The 20,655-nt window shown below is 40.1% G+C and overlaps 1 protein-coding gene across 3 annotated transcripts in view; it reads right to left on the reverse strand.

Annotated features, from left to right (window-relative positions):
• The window catches only part of LGR5 (leucine rich repeat containing G protein-coupled receptor 5), a 122,577-nt gene that overhangs the window by 75,839 nt on the left and 26,083 nt on the right, over positions 1-20,655 (reverse strand). The window contains exon 1 of one of the 3 annotated variants that reach the window (XM_039500084.1): positions 3,077-3,104. The exons of the other annotated variants lie outside the window; for them this stretch is intronic. The gene's annotated coding sequence lies outside the window, so the exon portion shown is untranslated. Of the gene's footprint in view, positions 1-3,076; positions 3,105-20,655 lie in introns of those variants that run through there. 3 annotated transcript variants of the gene reach the window in all.

The following is a 20,655-nucleotide window of genomic DNA, read 5'->3' on the forward strand; positions in this document are numbered from 1 at the left end:
AAATCTATGGTAAAAATGTGTTTTTCCACCAAAGGATTCAACCTTAGCATTTGGGAAAATCTTGTTCTAGAATTTAGCAGTTTTGCAGGGAGAAACATTTAATATAGAGATGCAGTACACATCTTGAATACATTGTCTACAGAGATTTTTAGAATAACTAGCAAATGGAAATAGCATAACTACTTCTGCCTTTCTCTACACTGGTAACAGAAACAATCTAAACAAAAAGCTAAATCTTTAAAAATTCAGCCACACTTGCAGTAACAACATTTCAGAATAACCAAAGATCGATAACTGAGCCCATTATATTAGTTTTTTTAATCAATGGAAGGAAGGATATGTAGCATAAGAAGTTGATTTTTTACAGAAGGCTGTTATTCAAGTATTTAAAATGCAAAGTTTGCACAAGAGTTTGCATTAAAATGTATGCTAAAAAGGTAAATGAGACTCGGTTGTTGCATTAGGACAGATCTCATAAGGAGGGATATGTGTGTGCGCCTAACAGGTGAGGGGGGATCTCAGCCTTTCATAGATTTATAGATTCCAAGGCCAGAAGGGGACTACTGTGAGCATACATTCTGACCTCTGTATAACACAGGCCATAGAACGTTCCCCAAATAATTCCTAGAGCAGATCTTTTAGAAAAATACTGAATGTTGATTTAAAAATTGCCACTGACCACAACCTGGGGTAAATTGTTCCAGTGGTTAATACCCCCACTGTTAAAAAATGATGCCTTATTTCTAGTCTGAATTTGCCTAGCTTCAACTTCTAAGGATAATTTAACACCTTTCTCTGCTAGATTGAAGAGCCTATTAGCAATTTTTTGTTTCCCAGGTAGGTACTTATAAGCTGTGATCAAGTCACTCCTCGTTTACCAATACTTTAATCATTATCATGGCTTTTCGCTGGACTCTCTCCAATTAATCAACATCCTTTTTGAACTGTGGACACCAGAACTGGACAAAGTATTCCAACAGCAGTTGCACCAGTGCCAAATACAGAGGTAAAATAACTTCTCTGATCCTACTTGGGATTGGCCTGTTAATGCATCCAAGGATCGCACTAGCACTTCTGGCCACACTGTTGCACACTGGGAACTCATGGTTAGCTGATTATCCACCATGACCCCTAAATATTTTTCAGAATCACTGATTCCCATTCTGTCAGTACAGCCCACAATCTTTATTCCTAGATGTATACACTTATATTTAGCCATATTAAAATGAACAGTGTTTGCTTGTTCCCTGCTTACTAGGTGATCCAGATCACTAAGTATCAGAGACTTGTCCTCTTCACTATGTACCACTCCCCTAATTTTTGTGTCATCTGCAAACTTAATTAGTGATGATTTTATGTTTGCTTCCAGACCATTAGAAATATGTTAAATAGCATAGGGTCAAGAACTGATCCCTGAGGGACCCCATTGGAAACATAGCTGCTTAATGATGATTCTCCATTTACAATTCTATTTTGAGACTTATCGGTTTGCCAGTTTTTAATCCATTTAATGAGTGTTAGGTTACTTTTATATTGTTCTAATTTTTTAATCAAAATGTTGTGTGGTACAAATGAAATGCCTTACAGAAGTCTAAATATATTACCTCAACATTATTACCTTTATCAGCAAAATGTGTAATTTTATCAGGACAAGAGATCAAATTAGTTTGACAGGATCTATTTTCCATAACCCCATTAATTTGCATTAATTATATTACCTTCCTTTAATCCTTCATTAATAGAGGCCTGTATCAGCCGCTACATTATCATTCCTGGGATCAATGTCAGACTGACAGGCCTGTAATTACCTGGGTTATTCCATTTTTAGTATTCCAAAACTTATTGAAAATCAGCATTAATGATCCTGCAAACTCCTCAGCCAGCTCTTTTAAAACACTTGGGTGCAGGTTATTTGGACTTGCTGATTTATACATGTCTAACTTTAGTAGCTGCTGTTTAACACCATCCTTGGGAAGCAGCATGTATTTCCCCGCTACCTGTCCCTGTTCCCAGGACCGGCTCTAGGCACCAGCAAACCAAGCAGTTGCTTGGGGCAGCACAATTCCAGGGGCGGCACTTGCACTCTCAGAGGGTTTTTTTTTTTTTTGCTTGGGGCGGTAAAAAACCTAGAGCCAGCCCTGCCTGTTCCCTCCAGAGATGCTATTTCCAGCAACATCACTTGCCTGGAGTAGATCATGGGCCACATCCTCAGGTAATGTAAATCATTGTAGCTCCATTGAAGCCAATGAGAAGGATCTGGCCCATTGTGGAGATTCTTCGGGAGGGGGGAAGCTACACGAGAAATGCTCTTTACACCCTTTCCCTTGCTTTGTGCCCTCACATAGGGCTAGGCACAGTTGAACCCATCATGTGAATACCACATAACTGATCCAGATAAACCATTCCTATCAAATCAGAACTGAATTTAACACAAAAAAACCCAGAGACAACAATGAGGAGTCTTTGTGGCACCTTAGAGACTAACACATTTATTTGGGCATAAGCTTTCATGGGCTAAAACCCACTTCATCAGATGCATGGAGTGAAAAATACAGTAAGCCCAGTATATATATTACAGCACATGCAAAGATGGGAGTTGCCTTACCAAGTGAGGGGTCAGTGCTAACGAGGCCAATTAAATCAAGGTGGAGGTGGCCTATTGTATTGAATAGGACTCGTTAGCAGTGACCCCCCACTTGGTAAGGCAACTCCCATCTTTTCATATGCTGTAATTTATATACTGCTTATTGTATTTTTCACTCCATGCATCTGATGAAGTGGGTTTTAGCCCACGAAAGCTTATGCCCAAATAAATTTGTTAGTCTCTAAGGTGCCACAAGGACTCCTCGTTGTTTTTGCTGATACAGACGAACACGGCTACCACTCTAAAAACAGAGATATTATAAAACACTTTGATCCAAATTCTGCTTTTCATTACACTCGTCAACAGAGTCGCTGAGGTGCATCCAAGAGCAAACTCTAATTGCAGAAGCTTTGCAATATAGTCATTTTAAACAGCACATATTCTTATACATTGTAGGCATTTTTCTCATATAAATGGGTATCAAAGACTTACTTAAATCTGGACTGTGGAACATTTGTAAAGCAAACACTTCATGCTTGATTAATCTTTTCAGGAAACAATTTTGCCATTCAGTTTAGCCAAGACTCCACTAGAGGGAGCAGAGCAGAACAAATAATTAGAGTAAAAAAGAAAGTAATGATCAAAGATCAGATAAAACACACAGAGTGCTGAATTGATTTGACAAGTACCCTGACATTTTATTTTAGGTGCCAAGATTCTAGCACTCTGCTTTTTCTAAGTATTGAATGCATGATGCTTACTGTCAAAAAATCATCAGTTTCTTTCAGATCTGCTACATGGCTGTTCACTTGACGTTGATAACTCAACGTGGTAAGCAATAATTAACAGGGTATGTTACAAAAATACCGTGGGGCGCAGGGGCGGCTCTATGTATTTTGCCGCCCCAAGCATGGCAGTCAGGTGGTTTTCGGCGGCATGCCTGCGGGAGGTCCGCTGGTAATGCAGATTTGGCGGCATGCCTGCAGGAAGTCTGCTGGTCCCGCGCCTTTGGCGTACCCGCTGCCGAATTGCTGCCGAAACCGCTAGACCGGCGGACCTCCTGCAGACAGGCTGCCAAAGGCAGCCTGACTGCCGTCCTCATGGCGACCAGCAGGCCACCCCCCGTGGCTTGCTGCCCCAAGCACGTGCTTGGTGTGCTGGTGCCTGGAGCCGCCCCTGGTGGGGTGTCAATCATTTATTGTACTTAGCTAATATATTACAAGGCTTAAACAAATAGTGGAATATTGTAACACACAGCAGCAGGCAGAGCTGATTAAGTGAGAAAAGAATGAGATTGGTTCCCAAGTATAATTAATATATATATTTTTTAAATAATATTTATATAATTTGTGTTTCTGCCTTTCTAATTAAAATATACTTCTCAAATAGCACAGAGTCCCTATTTCTCCTGTTCAAATGTATAAAGTGACCTCTAAGAACATAAGAGCATAAGAACAGCCATACTGGGTCAGACAAAAGGTCCATCTAACCCCGTATCCTGTCTTCCGACAGTGGCCAATGCCAGGTGCCCCAGAGGGAATGAACAGAACAGGTAATCATCAAGTGATCTATCCCCTGTTGCCCATTCCCAACTTCTGGCAAACAGAGGCTAGGGACACCATCTTGGCTAATAGCCATTGATGAACCTATCCTCCATGAATTTATCTAGTTCTTTTTGAACCCTGTTATAGTCTTGACCTTCACAACATCCTCTGGCAAAGAGTTCCACATTTTGACTATGCATTGTGTGAAAAAATACTTCCTTTTGTTTGTTTTAAACCTCCTGCCTATTGATTTCATTTGGTGGCCCCTAGTTCTTGTGTTATGTGAAGGAGTAAAAAACACTTCCTTATTTACTTTCTCCACACCAGCCATGATTTTATAGACCTCTATCATATTCCCCCTTAGTTGTCTCTTTTCCAAGCTGAAAAGTCCCAATCTTATTACTCTCTCCTCATACAGAAGCTGTTCCATAACCCTAACAATTTTTGTTGCCGTTTTCTGAACTTTTTAAAGTCCGATATATCTTTTTTGAGATCGGGCAACCACATCTGCATGCAATATTCAAGATGTGGGTGTACCATGGATTTATATACAGGCAATATGATATTTTCTCTCTTATTATCTATCCCTTTCTTAATGATGCCCAACATTCTGTTCGCTTTTTTGACTGCTGCTGCACATTGAGTGGATGATTTCAGAGAACTATCCACAATTACTCCAAGATCTCTTTCTTGAGTGGCAACAGTTAATTTATACCCCATCATTTTATATCTATAGTTGGGATTATGATTTCCAATGTGCATTACTTTGCATTTATCAACACTGAATTTCATCTGCTATTTTGTTGCCCAGTCACCCAGTTTTGAGACATCTCGTTGTAGCTCTTCTCAGTCTGCCTGGTTCTTAACTATCTTGAGTAGTTTTGTATCATCTGCTAATTTTGCCACCTCACTGTTTATCCCTTTTTCCAGATCATTTATGAATATGGTGAATAGGACTGGGCCCAGTACAGACCCCTGGGGGACACCACTATTTATCTCTCTCCATTCTGAAAACTGGCCATTTTATTCCTACCCTTTGTTTCCTATCTTTTAACCAGAACCAATCCATGGGCAGCAGGTGATGGATAGCTCAGTGGTTTGAGTATTGGCTTGCTAAACCCAGGGTTGTGAGCTCAATCCTTGAGGGAGCCATCTAGGGCAAAAATCAGTACTTAGTCCTGCTAGTGAAGGCAGGGGGCTGGCCTCAATGACCATTCAGAGTCCCTTCCAGCTCTATGAGATAGGTATATCTCCATACATTTTTAATTATATTTTATTCCCTATTATCTCATGACTGCTTACTTTGCTTGAGAGTCTTTGGTGAGGGACCTTGTTAAAGGCTTTCTGAAAATCTTAGTACACTGTATCCACTGGATCCCCCTTGTCCTCATGCTTGTTGACCCACTCAAAGAATTCTAGCAGATTGATGATGCATCATTTCCCTTTACAAAAATCATGTTAACTCTTCCCCAACAAATTATGTTCATCTATGGGTCTGACAATGTTCTTTACTATATTTTCAACCAGTTTACCCAGTACTGAAGTCAGGTTTACTGGCCTGTAATTGCTAGGGTTACCTCTGGAGCCCTTTTTTAAAATTTTCATCACATTAGCTATCCTCCAGTCATTTGCTACGGAAGCTGATTACGGATGGCAGTTAGTAGTTCTGCAATTTCACATTTGAGTTCCTTCAGAACTCTTGGTTGAATACCATCTGGTCCTGGTGACTTATTAATGTTTAGTTTATCATTTGTTCCAAAACCTCCTCTAATGACACCTCAATCTGGGACAGTTCCTCAGATTTGTCACCTAAAAAGAATGGCTCAGGTTTGGGAACCTTCCTCACATCCTCAACTGTGAAGACTGATGCAAATAATTCATTTAATTTCTCCACAATGGCCTTATCGTCCTTAAGTGCTCCTTTAGCATCTTGATTGTCCAGTGGTCCCACTGGTTGTTTAGCAGGCTTCCTGCTTCTGATGAATGTAAAAAAAAATTTGCTATTAGTTTTTGGAGTCTTTGGCTAGCTGTTCTTCAAATTCTTTTTTGGCCTCCCTAATTATATTTTTACACTTCATTTGCCAGAGTTTATGCTCCTGTCTATTTTCCTCATTAGAATTTAACCTGCCTCTCACTTCTTCTTTTACTTTGTTGTTTAGCCAGGGTGGCTCTTTTTTGGTTCTCTCATTATATTTTTTAATTTGGGGTACACATTTAAGTTAAGCCTCTATTATGGGGTCTTTAAAAAGATTCCATGTGGCTTGCAGAGATTTCACTTTTGGTGCTGTACCTTTTAATTTCTGTTTAACTAACCCCCTCATTTTTGTTAGGTCCCCTTTCTGAAATAAATGCTACAGTGTTGGTTTGCTGTGGTGTTTTCCCCGCCACAGGAATATTAAATTTAATTATATTATTGTCACTATTATCAAGCAGGAAAACAAATATCCTTTATTATAATGTATAAAGAAGGCTTGAATTTTTTTGTTTGTGTTTTGTGGCTCTTTTTGACATAAGAAATATCACGTCTTATATACTGTATTTTTGACAGGACTGGAGAAATAATAGGCATTCATAAGTGATGAGACAGAGTAAAAATGTATAGATTCTAAAGCCAGAAGGATCACTGTGATGATCTAGTCTGACCTCCTGCATGATACAGGACATAGAATTGTCACAAAATAATTCCTGTTTGAACTGAAGCATAAGTTTTAGAGAAACATCAAACCTTGATTTACAAATTGCCAGTGATGGAGAATCCAGCCACAGCCCTCTGTAAATTGTTTGAAGATTAATTCCCTGCACTATTTAAAAAAGTATGCATTATTTCCAGTCTGAATTTGTCCAGCTTAAACTTCCAGCCATTGTATTGTGTTATACCTTTGTTTGCTAGACTGAAGAGCCCATTATCAAATATTTGTTCATCATGTATGTACTTATAAACTGTAACCAAGTCAACTCTTAACCTTCTCTTTATTAAGCTAAATAAACTGTCTCTCTCACTGTAAGACACGTTTTCCATTTCTGTAATCATTCTTGTAGCTCTTCTCTCAATCCTCTCCAAGTTGTCAATATCTTCTTGAATTATGAGCACCAGAACTGGACCCACTCTTTCTGAAGCAGTTGCGCCAGTGCCAAATACAGAGATAATATTTCCTTCCGACTCCTACCTGAGTCCGCTAAAATTCCTTCCCCTCACAATTTCTCAGGTTTTCAGAAAGTTTAAAACTCTTTGTGTTTTGTTTATTTTTGTTAACATCCATTTCACTCAAGCTCCTGGCAAAGATTTGAGGAAAAAAATTCTTGTGAAAGAACCAACATCTTTGTCCACTTTAGAATCTACGGGCCCAACTCTTGTCTCACATCAAGTTTACAGCAGGTTGAGTCCACTGAATTAATTGGAGCTACTCCTAGTTTCTGCTGCTTTAAATGAGGAGAGAATCCAGCAAGGACAGAATATCTCACAGAATACAAACACTATGAGCTACCCAGAAGAGAATCCAAGATTTGTCTACAAATACCAGAAGGATCAAAACAAAGATCTAAAAGTTGTAAATGACTTGTTTCCTAAATTGCACATTATTGGCCCAATTAACTCTGTCTTCAGTTACACTGGTGACTGGGCCAAATACCAACTGCAAATTATGCACAACACAACTGCATAATATGAGCCAGATTTTGGCTTCAGTTACACCGATACATCCCCAATGACTTCATTGTGGTTGTATGGGTGTAACTGAGAGTAGAATTTGTCCAGCTTGTCTTAAATTAAAAATTAAATTAAATTCTACCTATCTGGCTTTCATGTTGCTATTGCAGCACAATCTGGAAAGCTAAAGAGGGAAATAATTTGGATGGCATTCACTATAGACAAACACATAAAAGTGACACTATCAGGTTTCCAAGCTGAAAGCGTTATCTACAACCTTTCCCCGCTTCAGATCAGGAATTCTAAGTTGGGTGAAATCCTGGTCCTTTTGAAGGCAATGGCAAAACTATCATTGACTTCAATAGGCTCAAGATTTCACCCCTTACATACATAATTCCTATTTTTCTATTTCAAAGGTGCTTTCAATATGATCTTGGCTAGTCTCATTTATATCCTTCCCTTCACCATACTTTCCCTTTTCTCTTATATTAAAACTTCATAATGGGTTTTGTTTAATTTTTAAGAGCTGTTTCTTATTATGTTTTTATTTTATTATATTGTACAGTGTCCTGTGAGTTTCAGCAGGGGGTAGGATGTTTTATATTGCAAACATTATCCTTGTATTCAGGATTATTCAGTTGGCCATCTTTACATAGTGGCTTTGCTGGAATAATTCTTTACACATTCTTCTCTTTATTTTGTGGTCAACTGAACATTTGAAACTTGCCTTCAGACTTATGGCGGCTCAGTCTTGCCATCACACTGCCTGAACAATTTCCACTGATGTCAGTGGATGCTTGTTCTGCTAAATTATGGTAGGCTGTAAGGATCGTCTAGTCTTATGCTGGCCAAGAGCCTATTCGAGCACCTTGTGTATAGGTCAGATGAATCAGAGGTTTTAATACACATCAGAACCAGATTCTTAATCTTACACTGAAAACATTTTAGGCCTTTTCTGCACAGTTTTTGTACCAGTATATCAGTTAGAGAGGTGAATTTTTTTAACCAATATAGTGATACCAGATACTAGTATGGATGCAGTTATTTCAGTATAAGAAACCTTTATATTGACATTGCCATACGAGGAGGGGAATAAGCTATCAGCTATAAAGGTATAGTTGAAGTGATAGAACTTTTGAGTGCAACAAAATACTCCTTAAGTATTCCTATTGAGATCAACAGCCTTGTGGAGTAAGCTGCTATTCAGTGTGAGTTAGGGTGGCAGAATCTGACTCTAAGGGTATGTTTACACAGCAAAGAAAAAACAGCAGCTGGCCTGTGCCAGCTGACGTGGGCTCGTGAGGCTCAGGCTGCAGGGTTGTTCCATGGCTGTGTAGACTTCTGGGCTCAGGGTGAAACCTGGGCTCTAGGACCCAGCTGGGTGGGAGGGTCTCTGAGCTTGGGTTCCAGCCCAAGCCTGAAAGTCTGCAGAGCAGTGAAACAGCGCTGCAAGCCCGAGTCGGCTGGGACTGGGCAGCTGCTGGCTTTTTCTTTACTGTGTAGACATACCCCCTAGGTCAATAGACTGTGTTTGTCTTCTCTTATGCACAGAGTTTATTTAACCCACTTTTTATCAACCTCATTCCTGTGGATGGCAAGCCACCACTTTTTGTGTGGTTCTTAAAATGATCAAAAGGAAAATCTTTCCAGACAGGTAATTAAATGCAGCTGTTCAGTCAAAGCCACCACTATGTCTTCGCTTCAGGTCATAAATATCAGCGTTGTGTCTAGAAACACCAATAGTTTGGTATTTAAGACAAACAAAAATATTTTGCAAATTAAAGCTGTCACTGCCAAATTTTCTATATACATTTACTACATGGCCTCTATGCATAAGCTTCAATTCCCTACTGCACCTGTCTGTTCCATTTCCTTGAACAAATAGTAAAGTGAAATTTCCAAGGCTCCTCCCTCTTCTTCATTTTAGCTGTTCAAAGTGCTTTAAAAATGTAGGTTAATCTCAATAGCCCCATTCTTTTGATGGGGAAACTGAGGCACAGAAACTTGCTACTTGTCACACAACAAGTCATTGTCAGAACTAGGAATAGAATGGAGGGTGAAATCCTAGCTCCTTTGAAGTCAAAGGTAAAACTACCATTGACTGCATTACGGCCAAGATTTCAGCTCAGGAGTCTTGACGCTCCATGCCATGCATTATCTACTGGTTTATATTTCGTCATGCTAAAACAGCAGTTTACAATCTGAGAATTTGTGTCCTAATACTTGTGTGCATCTGCAGATAACGCTATGTGACCTACTTAATGTAGCCTTGTAGAACTGTGTGGAGCCACTTTTTGACACATACTGGCAGCCCTTGTTGTTGTTTTAAATCACTGAGTTAAAGAAGGAATTCAGTTTCATTTTGGTCAGCTGGAGAATGAAAGTCAGGTGGAGCTGACAACATCAACTATTTGAAACTGAAGGCTAAACTCTGGCATGATTTGTGCCACACTGGTAACTAATAAAAGGCTTACCTATCCTTAGGTAAGGGCAGGTAGCACAAATGGGTGCACTAACACCTGACACAAATGCTGCTGACCCCAAAGTTGCCCAAACTAAAATTCTTTAATCAAAAGATAAAGTGATATTTAGTCCAGCAAATCTTTGTCTGAAACTTTTTCTAATTTAATCCGATAACACAGCCATTTTTGAAAGAAGGCTCTGGGGTTTGATGCTGAAATTCAATAATTCAGAGAAAGAGCCAAGGCATAAAAAAGTGTTTAAAAATGGGGTGTGGAAAGAAGGAGACAATTATTTTTAATTAAAAAAAATCTATTTTCAGATGTTTTTCTTTTTCACAAAACATAACATATCAGATAAGCAACCTTTTCACAGAAGCCAAAGTAAAAGAAGATGGATGCCTGCAGTATAAGTAAATGGTAAACAAGTCAGGGAATATTTTCTGGTCAATTTTTCAAATTCAATAAAATCAACAAACTTTTATTTTGCCATTTCCAGCTCCCATATTAAAAATCTATTAGCAGAAAGGCTATTGAAAGGCTGCCCATGAGCAAAAAGGCTTTTTCTGGAAACAGTTCTATTCAGTTCTCATGGCTGAACAAAAGCAGATTGGCACATTCAGTTATATTCAAAATGTCTTTTAAAGGGGCCCTTTTCCACAGCCACGCGTTTCAGGGTCCTATGTGCTGAAGAAAGCCAGTGAAAGATTTGAAGGGGGTAAAAAAAACAAAAACAAAACAACAACAGAGGCTACCATGGAGATCCTTCAAAGTCGTCTTCTTCTATAGTGGGAGGGTTTCCCTTTAAATCCTTTTCAATAGCATATTGATGGCTTTGAAAGCTTAAATGGCATTTGTCAACCATCTGTAAATCTTTAAAACTGTTTTTGCAAATAGCCCAGCTCTGAGTCTCAGCTTTTCCCATTAATCTGTACGTAAGGCAACTGAAGACTTTTTCAGAGCTTAGATAATGCGTGGCTTAAAAGGTCCATTCAGAAGGGAAAGCTTTAGCATTCACCTTGTGTACATAGCCATTTCACCAGTAGTATTCATGGGTTGTTATTTCAACTCTGCATTTGTCCTGCAAACAAGACATTTTGCCATGAAGGCTTGGTAGAGACATTCTTTAGTGAATTGCTGAAACCTAGCTCCTCTATTTGTCATGGCTTGTTATTTTTATCAAGTGTAATCAGTTCAAATAGGAACCCTAGACTGACAACTTTACAATTATGTTATTATAAAAGAGAAAGGTACATTTCTTTTAATGCAACAATGATGCTGATTAAAGTACAACTTGATTGCTTTACATAATGAAACACTGTCTTACATTTCCCTTACTCAGATGCCAGTGGACTGTTCTGTTTTATATTGAATGTAATTAAAAAACCTTTACAATAATCATCATTCATCCACATTTTCTCTTCTTGGCTTATTAAAAGGCAAAAGTCCATAGTATAGTTTAGACATTTACCAGGCTTAATATTTTATAACAGGTTGCATGATTTTTCTATTTTCCAATTTTTACACATCAGAGAAATACATTTTTCTTAAATTCCCACAATCCAAACAAACAGACAAACACCCCTCCTCCCTCTGCCACACACACACACACACACACACACACGCATCTATTAGGGTAGTTCTTACATCCCTTTAATGTTTGTGTTCTCCCCCTTCTCCCTTTCAGGTATTCAGGATTGGTTTCTCCTTCACCATATCTGATTTATCAAAATATTGTCCAGCCAGAGTCCAAAGGATAGTCCTTCAGTTTATTCTGGGGAACTCCATTCCTCTCCTACTCCGTGAACCCATTCTCATCTACAGACAGCCTCTGCCTTCACTGCAAAGGAGGGTGCGCAAGTCCACTCCCCTTGCCCACAGAGGACACTGGATTTCCAGGCAGGAGGCAATCATATGGAAAAAGTAGCTCTGAAGTCAGAGATCTGAGCTATCCCACTTGGAACCTAACATTTTATTAAGTTATAAGTTATTATTAGTTAAATATTGTATTAGAAATATTTATTCATATGAGAAAAGGAGATGAGAGGATGAAAAAAGGAGGAAGTAGAAAATTAAGAAAATGTCAGTGACAATGGGGAAATGGCTAGTGAAAAATGCATCAAACGATCTGAATACGCCAATAGATGACGTCTTTGACGTCGTAAGTTCAGCACCGCTATCGAATAGTAACAATGAGAATTATACAACTTCAGAAATTATTGTTACTATCGACCAGCAATTGGATTGTGAGGTTACAACTTCACCTTCACTATTGATTACTGACAATGATGAGACACTCAACACCTTCGATATCATGACTAAAACTAATGTGAACGGCTGCAATCAGCAACATAATTCCTCTGCAAGGCAAATCATTGAAATCAATTTTAATGATCCACCATCTTGGCCCTGTATAAATGATAAAATAAGATGCCATGAATCAACATCGTAAGATGGAAGAAAATTTTCAGGAGACTGGTTTTTTAAAAAGCTTTTTAATGGTGAAACCGTAGAGCGTAATTGGCTTATTTACTCGGAAACCAGTAAGTCTATTTTTTGTTTTCCATGCATGTTATTCAATCAGCGTTTTACCAAACCTAATATTGCAAATCAGAAAGTAGGATTTAATGATTGGAAAAATTTAAACCGTGTTGTGGAACACGAAAATTCTACCAATCATCATGAAAATTTCTGTAAATGGAAATCCTTACAAAAGAGATTACTAAGCAGAGAATGTGTCGATGATGCACCACAAAAAGCTATTGAAATTGATAAACAAAAATGGAGACAAATTCTAAAAATAATTCTTGATGCCATGATGTTTTGCGCCAAAAACCACTTAGAGAATCATGTAGCAGTATAGAAAACCCTAATTCAGGAATATTTCTTAATCAATTGGAATTTATAAGTCTTATGATGTTCAACTAAAACAGCATATTGTAACTCACAAAAAAGGTTCAGTGAGTTATTTTTTACCAGCTATACAAAATGAATTTATTGGCTTACTAGCAAACCAAGTTTGTAATGAAATTATATCCAAAATAAAAAAAGCTAAATATTATTCTATCCTTCTGGACTGCACATCAGACATATTTCATTGAGAGCAAATGTCCCAGATTGTGAAATATGTGAGAATCGATAACAGAATAGTATCTATAGAAGAAAGTTTCATAGACTTCATTGAAACCAAAGAAAAACCGGGAAGTGGATTAGCTGAAGAAAAAAAATAAAGAAGCTTGAAAATGATGGGTTTGATCTTCAAAATGTGAGAGGCCAAGGCTATGATAATGGCGCAAATATGTCAAGTGTGTACAAAGGTGTCAAAGCTGTCATTTTGCAAAAAAATAAATTCGCGAATTTTGTACCATGTTCAGCCCACTGTCTAAATTTAGTTGGAGTATGTGCAGCTTCCATAAATTCTACTATGGTTTCATTCTTTGCCACTGTGCAAAAGTTATACACATTTTTTTCCTCATTCAACTAGTCGCTGGGATATTTTAATGAGTATGTTAAAGGTATCACTAAAAGGTCATGCTGATACTGGATGGTCATCAAGAGCTAATGCAATTGAAGCCTTAAATTTGCAGATTACAGAAGTGACCAAGGCTCTAAAAAATGTCGCTGTTGCATCGAAATGTCCAGAAGCAGTATCAACAGCTAATAGCCTTCTTAAAAAAATTAATTATGAATTTTTGCGCATGTTATCCATATGGCGCAATATCCTAACACATATTGGCAGTGAATAAAGCCCTACAAGCAAAAGGCATCACTGTTTCTCAGGCTTCTAAAATGATCAACAGATTACCAAATATTTTACAGGAGATGCGTGAAAGTGATAACGATATGGTCAATATTTTTACAGATTGTAAAAAAAGGCTGAAAATATAGAAATACCAGCAGAATTTATTGAATCCAGAAAATGAAAAGTAAAAAGGCAGCAACTTTGAGTGTGCAGACAAATCTTCTAATTTAATCAGCTGAACAATCTTTCAAAGTACAAATAAAAAAACGTATTTGATACCATAATATCACTTAAATTGAGTTAAATTGGAGATATGAAACTTTAAATGAGATCTGATTTCGATTTTCTTTCGGGTGATTCGCTTGTTAAAATGGACACTACTAATCTTCAAAAAGCAGCAGTATATTTAAGTCTCAAATATGACAGCGATTTGAATGCCTCAGAAATTTCGTCAGAGATTCAGAGTTTTAAACATCAGGCATTAGCGTTGTTTCCAAATGTTTCATGCGCAACTAATTTGGACCTTCTCCAGTTAATTCATGAATATAATTTGGCCGAATCTTATCCAAATTTAGAAATTGCATTAAGAATATTTCTCTGCTTGCCAGTAACTGTGGCTTCTTGCGAAAGAAGCTTCGGTAAGCTCAAATTAATTAAAAACTACCTTCAAGAAACCATGGGTCAGGAGAGAATAACAAATATGTCCATCTTGTCAACAGAACATGAAGTAGCGAATAATATTAATTTTGATACAATTATCGATGAATTTGCCTCATTAAAAGCGTGAAAAGTACAATTTTGAAAAATAGTTAATTGTATCTGATATGGTTCTACAGCTAAATTTTATTTGTGATTATTTAAATAGTATGTTACATGCACTATGATGCACACCTTATATGTATTAGTTGATTTTGTACGCGGAACTTATGATTAAAATAAATAAATGTTCTATTATCATTATTATTCTTGTTTACATATTTTTCTTTTTTCTTTTACAAAGTAACCACTATGAAATTATATGGAGGGGGAAGGGCACAATTTTATATTCTTGCCTCGGGCGCAAAAATAGCTAGTTAAGGCTCTCGTGGGAAGGTTTCTTAATGTCAACATGTCAGTTCACTTTATTTGTGGTATGTGTTAAGGTATATTTGATGTCAGTGAGCGGCGAACAGTGGAGGCTAACAGAGGGAATTTGCCTGGGAGTTGGTCTGGGGAGAGCCCACTGAGGCTTTCATCTCGCGGGCTTCTGTGAGTTGCTGCAACAGCTGAGGAAGCTCTTAGAAGGAAGAAATTATGGAAGGTGAGCATTCAGCTGTTGTAACCTGCACAGGTTGTGCCATATTTGTCTTTCTTCCACAGGACAGAAGCGACTTTGTCTGTACAAAGTACAAGCTGGTCTCCATATTGGAAGAGAAGGTTCGAGGTCTGGAGAAACAAGTATCGACCCTGCGTTGCATACGAGAAAATGAAGATTTCCTGGACAGACGTCAGGATATGCTTCTACGGGCACAACGTTCTGAAGAACCGGAGCAGGCTGCGCAGAGGGGACTGAGGGACGATGAAGAAATTTGGCAGCATGTGACCTCCAGAAGAAGAAAGAGGAGCGTCCATGTACCAGCAATGGAGATACAGATGAGCAACCATTTTCATGTTCTCTCCACAGGTACTAATGCGGAGAGTGGACTGGATGATACATCTGAGGGAAGGGAGCAGAAGTAGACTCCACCGATTGGAAGGCATGAGATGCACTGTCCTAGGGATGGGGGTTCCACGACCATTGCTCCCAAAAGGAGGAGGAGGGTGGTGGTGGTTGGGGACTCAGTCATCTATCTGCCACCCCGACCGAGAAAACCGAGAGGTCTTATGCTTGCCAGGAGCTAGGATTCACAATGTGATGAAGAGGCTGCCGAGACTCATCAAGCCCTCGGATCGCTACTCCTTCCTGCTTCTCCATGTGGGCACCAATGATACTGCCAAGAATGACCTTGGGCAGATCACTGCAGACTACGTGGCTCTGGGAAGAAGGATAAAGGAGTTTGAGGCACAAGTGGTGTTCTCGTCCATCTTCCCTATGCAGGGAAAAGGCTTGAGTAGAGATTGAATTGTGGAAGTCAACGAATGGCTACGCAGGTGGTGTCAGAGAGAAGGCTGTGGAGTCTTCGACCATGGGATGGTGTTCCAAGAAGGAGGACTGCTAGGCAGAGACGAGCTCCACCTAACGAAGAGAGGGAAGAGCATCTTCGCAAGCAGGCTGGCTAACCTAGTGAGGAGGGCTTTAAACTAGGTTCACCGGGGGAAGGAGACCAAAGCCTTGAGGTAAGTGGGGAAATGGGATACCGGGAGCAGGAGAGTGCAAGAGGGGAGGACTCCTGTCTCAGACTGAGAAAGCAGGACAATCAGCGAGTTATCTTAAGTGCCTATACACAAATGCAAGAAGTCTTGGAAACAAGCAGGGAGAACTGGAAGTCCTGGCACAGTCAAGTAACTATGATGTGATTGGAATAACAGAGACTTGGTGGGATAACTCACATGACTGGAGTACTGTCATGGATGGATATGAACTGTTCAGGAAGGACAGGCAGGGCAGAAAAGGTGGGGGAGTTCCACCGTATGTAAGAGAGGAGTATGACTGCTCAGAGCTCTGGTTTGAAAATGCAGAAAAACCCGAGTCTCTGGATTAAGTTTAGAAGTGCGAGCAACAAGGGTGATGTCGTGGTGGGAGTCTGCTATAGACCACCAGACCAGGGGGATAAGGTGGACGAGGCTTTCTTCCAGCAACTAGCAGAAGTTACTAGATCGCAGGCCCTGGTTCTCATGGGAGACTTTAATCACCCCGATATCGGCTGGGAGAGCAATACAGTGGTGCACAGACAATCCAGGAAGTTTTTGGAAAATGTAGGGGACAATTTCCTGGTGCAAGTGCTGGAGGAACCAACTAGGGGCAGAGCTCTTCTAGACCTGCTGCTCACAAACTGGGAAGAATTAGTAGGGGAAGCAAAAGTGAATGGGAACCTGGGAGGCAGTGACCATGAGATGGTCGAGTTCAGGATCTTGACACAAAGAAGAAAGGAGAGCAGCAGAATACGGACCCTGGACTTCAGAAAAGCAGACTTTGACTCCCTCAGGGAACTGATGGGCAGGATCCCCTGGGAGAATAACATGAGGGGGAAAGGAGTCCAGGAGAGCTGGCTGTATTTTAAGGAATCCTTATTGATGTTGCAGGAACAAACCATCCCGATGTGTAGAAAGAATAGTAAATATGGCAGGCGACCAGCTTGGCTTAACAATGAAATCCTTGCTGATTTTAAATGCAAAAGAGAAGCTTACAAGAAGTGGAAGATTGAACAAATGACCAGGGAGGAGTATAAAAATATTGCTCAGGCATGCAGGAAATCAGGAAGGCCAAATCACACTTGGAGTTGCAGCTAGCAAGAGATGTTAGGAGTAACAAGAAGGGTTTCTTCAGGTATGTTAGCAACAAGAAGAAAGTCAAGGAAAGCGTGGGCCCCTTACTGAATGAGGGAAGCAACCTAGTAACAGAGGATGTGGAAAAAGCTAATGTACTCAATGGGATAAAAGGAAAGGTCCTTTCATGGATTGAGAACTGGTTAAAGGACAGGGAACAAAGGGTAGGAATTAATGGTAAATTCTCAGAATGGAGAGGGGTAACTAGTGGTGTTACCCAAGGGTCAGTCCTAAGACCAATCCTATTCAATTTATTCATAAATGATCTGGAGAAAGGGGTAAACAGTGAGGTGGCAAAGTTTGCAGATGATACTAAACTACTCAAGATAGTTAAGACCAAAGCAGATTGTGAAGAACTTCAAAAAGATCTCACAAAACTAAGTGATTGGGCAACAAAATGGCAAATGAAATTTAATGTGGATAAATGTAAAGTAATGCACATTGGAAAAAATAACCCCAGCTATACATACAACATGATGGGGGCTAATTTAGCTACAACAAGTCAGGAAAAAGATCTTGGAGTTATCGTGGATAGTTCTCTGAAGATGTCCACGCAGTGTGCAGAGGCGGTCAAAAAAGCAAACAGGATGTTAGGAATCATTAAAAAGGGGATAGAGAATAAGACTGAGAATATATTATTGCCCTTATATAAATCCATGGTACGCCCACATCTCGAATACTGTGTACAGATGTGGTCTCCTCACCTCAAAAAAGATATTCTAGCACTAGAAAAGGTTCAGAAAAGAGCAACTAAAATGATTAGGGGTTTAGAGAGGGTCCCATATGAGGAAAGATTAAAGAGGCTAGGACTCTTCAGTTTGGAAAAGAGAAGACTAAGGGGGGACATGATAGAGGTATATAAAATCATGAGTGATGTTGAGAAAGTGGATAAGGAAAAGTTATTTACTTATTCCCATAATACAAGAACTAGGGGTCACCAAATGAAATTAATAGGCAGCAGGTTTAAAACAAAGAAAAGGAAGTTCTTCTTCACGCAGCGCACAGTCAACTTGTGGAACTCCTTACCTGAGGAGGTTGTGAAGGCTAGGACTATAACAATGTTTAAAAGGGGACTGGATAAATTCATGGTGGCTAAGTCCATAAATGGCTATTAGCCAGGATGGGTAAGAATGGTGTCCCTAGCCTCTGTTCGTCAGAGGATGGAGATGGATGGCAGGAGAGAGATCACTTGATCATTGCCTGTTAGGTTCACTCCCTCAGGGGCACCTGGCATTGGCCACTGTCGGTAGACAGATACTGGGCTAGATGGACCTTTGGTCTGACCCAGTATGGCCTTTCTTATGTTCTTATGTTTTTTTGCCTCTGTCTTCACAAACAAGGTCAGCTCCCATACTGCTGCACTGGGCAGCACAGTATGGGGAGAAAGTGACCAGCCCTCTGTGGAGAAAGAAGTGGTTTGGGACTATTTAGAAAAACTGGACGAGCACAAGTCCCTGGGGCCAGATGCGCTGCCTCCAAGGGTGCTAAAGGAGTTGGCGGATGTGATTGCAGAGCCATTGGCCGTTATCTTTGAAAACTCATGGCGAACGGGGGAGGTCCCAGATGACTGGAAAAAGGCTAATGTGGTGTCCATCTTTAAAAAAGGGAAGAAGGAGGATCTGGGGAACTACAGGCCAGTCAGCCTCACCTCAGTCCCTGGAAAAATCATGGAGCAGGTCCTCAAGGAATCAATTCTGAAGCACTTAGAGGAGAGGAAAGTGATCAGGAACAGTCAGTATGGATTTGCCAAGGGCAAGTCATGCCTGACTAACCTAATTGCCTTCTATGAGGAGATAACTGGGTCTGTGGATGAGGGGAAAGCAGTGGATGTGTTATTCCTTGACTTTAGCAAAGCTTTTGATACGATCTCCCACAGTATTCTTGCTGGCAAGTAAAAGAAGTATGGGCTGGATGAATGGACTATAAGGTGGATAGAAAGCTGGCTAGATTGTCAGACTCAATGGGTAGTGATCAACGGCTCTGTGTCTAGTTGGCAGCCGGTTTCAAGCGGAGTGCCCCAAGAGTCGGTCCTGGGGCCGGTTTTGTTCAATATCTTCATTAATGATCTAGAGAATGGCATGGACTGCACTCTCAGCAAGTTTGCAGATTACACTAAACTGGGAGGAGTGGTAGATATGCTGAAGGGTAGGGATAGGATACAGAGGGACCTAGACAAATTAGAGGATTGGGCCAAAAGAAACCTGATGAGGTTCAACAAGGACAAGTGCAGAGTCCTGCACTTAGGATGGAAGAATCCCATTCACTGTTACAGACTAGGGACCGAATGGCTAGGAAGCAGTTCTGCAGAAAAAGACCTAGAGGTTACAGCGGACAAGAAGCTGGATATGAGTCAACAGTGTGCCCTTGTTGCCAAGAAGGCTAACCGCATTTTGGTCTGTATGAGCAGGGGCATTGCCAGAGGATCGAGGGATGTGAGGCCTATTCGACATTGGTGAGGCCTCATTTGGAGTACTGTGTCCAGTTTTGGGCCCCACACTACAAGAAGGATGTGGAAAAATTGGAAAGAGTCCAGCGGAGGGCAACAAAAGTGATTAGGGGGCTGGAGCACATGACTTATGAGGAGAGGCTGAGGGAACTGGGATTGTTTAGCCTGCAGAAGAGAAGAATGAGGGGGGATTTGATAGATGCTTTCAACTACCTGAAAGGGAGTTCCAAAGAGGATGGATCTAGACTGTTCTCAGTGGTACCTGATGACAGAACAAGGAGTAATGGTCTCAAGTTGCTGTGGGGGAGGTTTAGGTTGGATATTAAGAAAAACTTTTTCACGAGGAGGGTGGTGAAGCACTGGAATGGGTTACCTAGCGAGGTGGTGGAATCTCCTTCCTTAGAGGTTTTTAAGGTCAGGCTTGACAAAGCCCTGGCTGGGATGATTTAGTTGGGAATTGGTCCTGCTTTGAGCAGGGGGTTGGACTAGATGACCTCCTGAGGTCCCTTCCAACCCTGATATTCTATGATTCTAAGTTATCTTAGAGACACGGAATAGGCAGTAAGGACAAAATTTTCAAAAGTTCTTAAAATACCATTGAAAATTAATTGGATGTATGCATCTAAATCACTTAGACACGTTTTGAAAATTTTCCCCTCTGTACACTGGAAAAATGTAAGAGTCTCCTCTGTTGCAGATTATTTTCTAACGTGCAACTGTCATTGTTCCAGGTTTAATCCCATTTTGTTGTCAGAAACCTGAGTGAGTG

The sequence above is a fragment of the Mauremys reevesii genome, linkage group 1 (genome assembly GCF_016161935.1).
Source record: "Mauremys reevesii isolate NIE-2019 linkage group 1, ASM1616193v1, whole genome shotgun sequence".
Classification (NCBI taxonomy): Eukaryota; Metazoa; Chordata; order Testudines; family Geoemydidae; genus Mauremys; species Mauremys reevesii.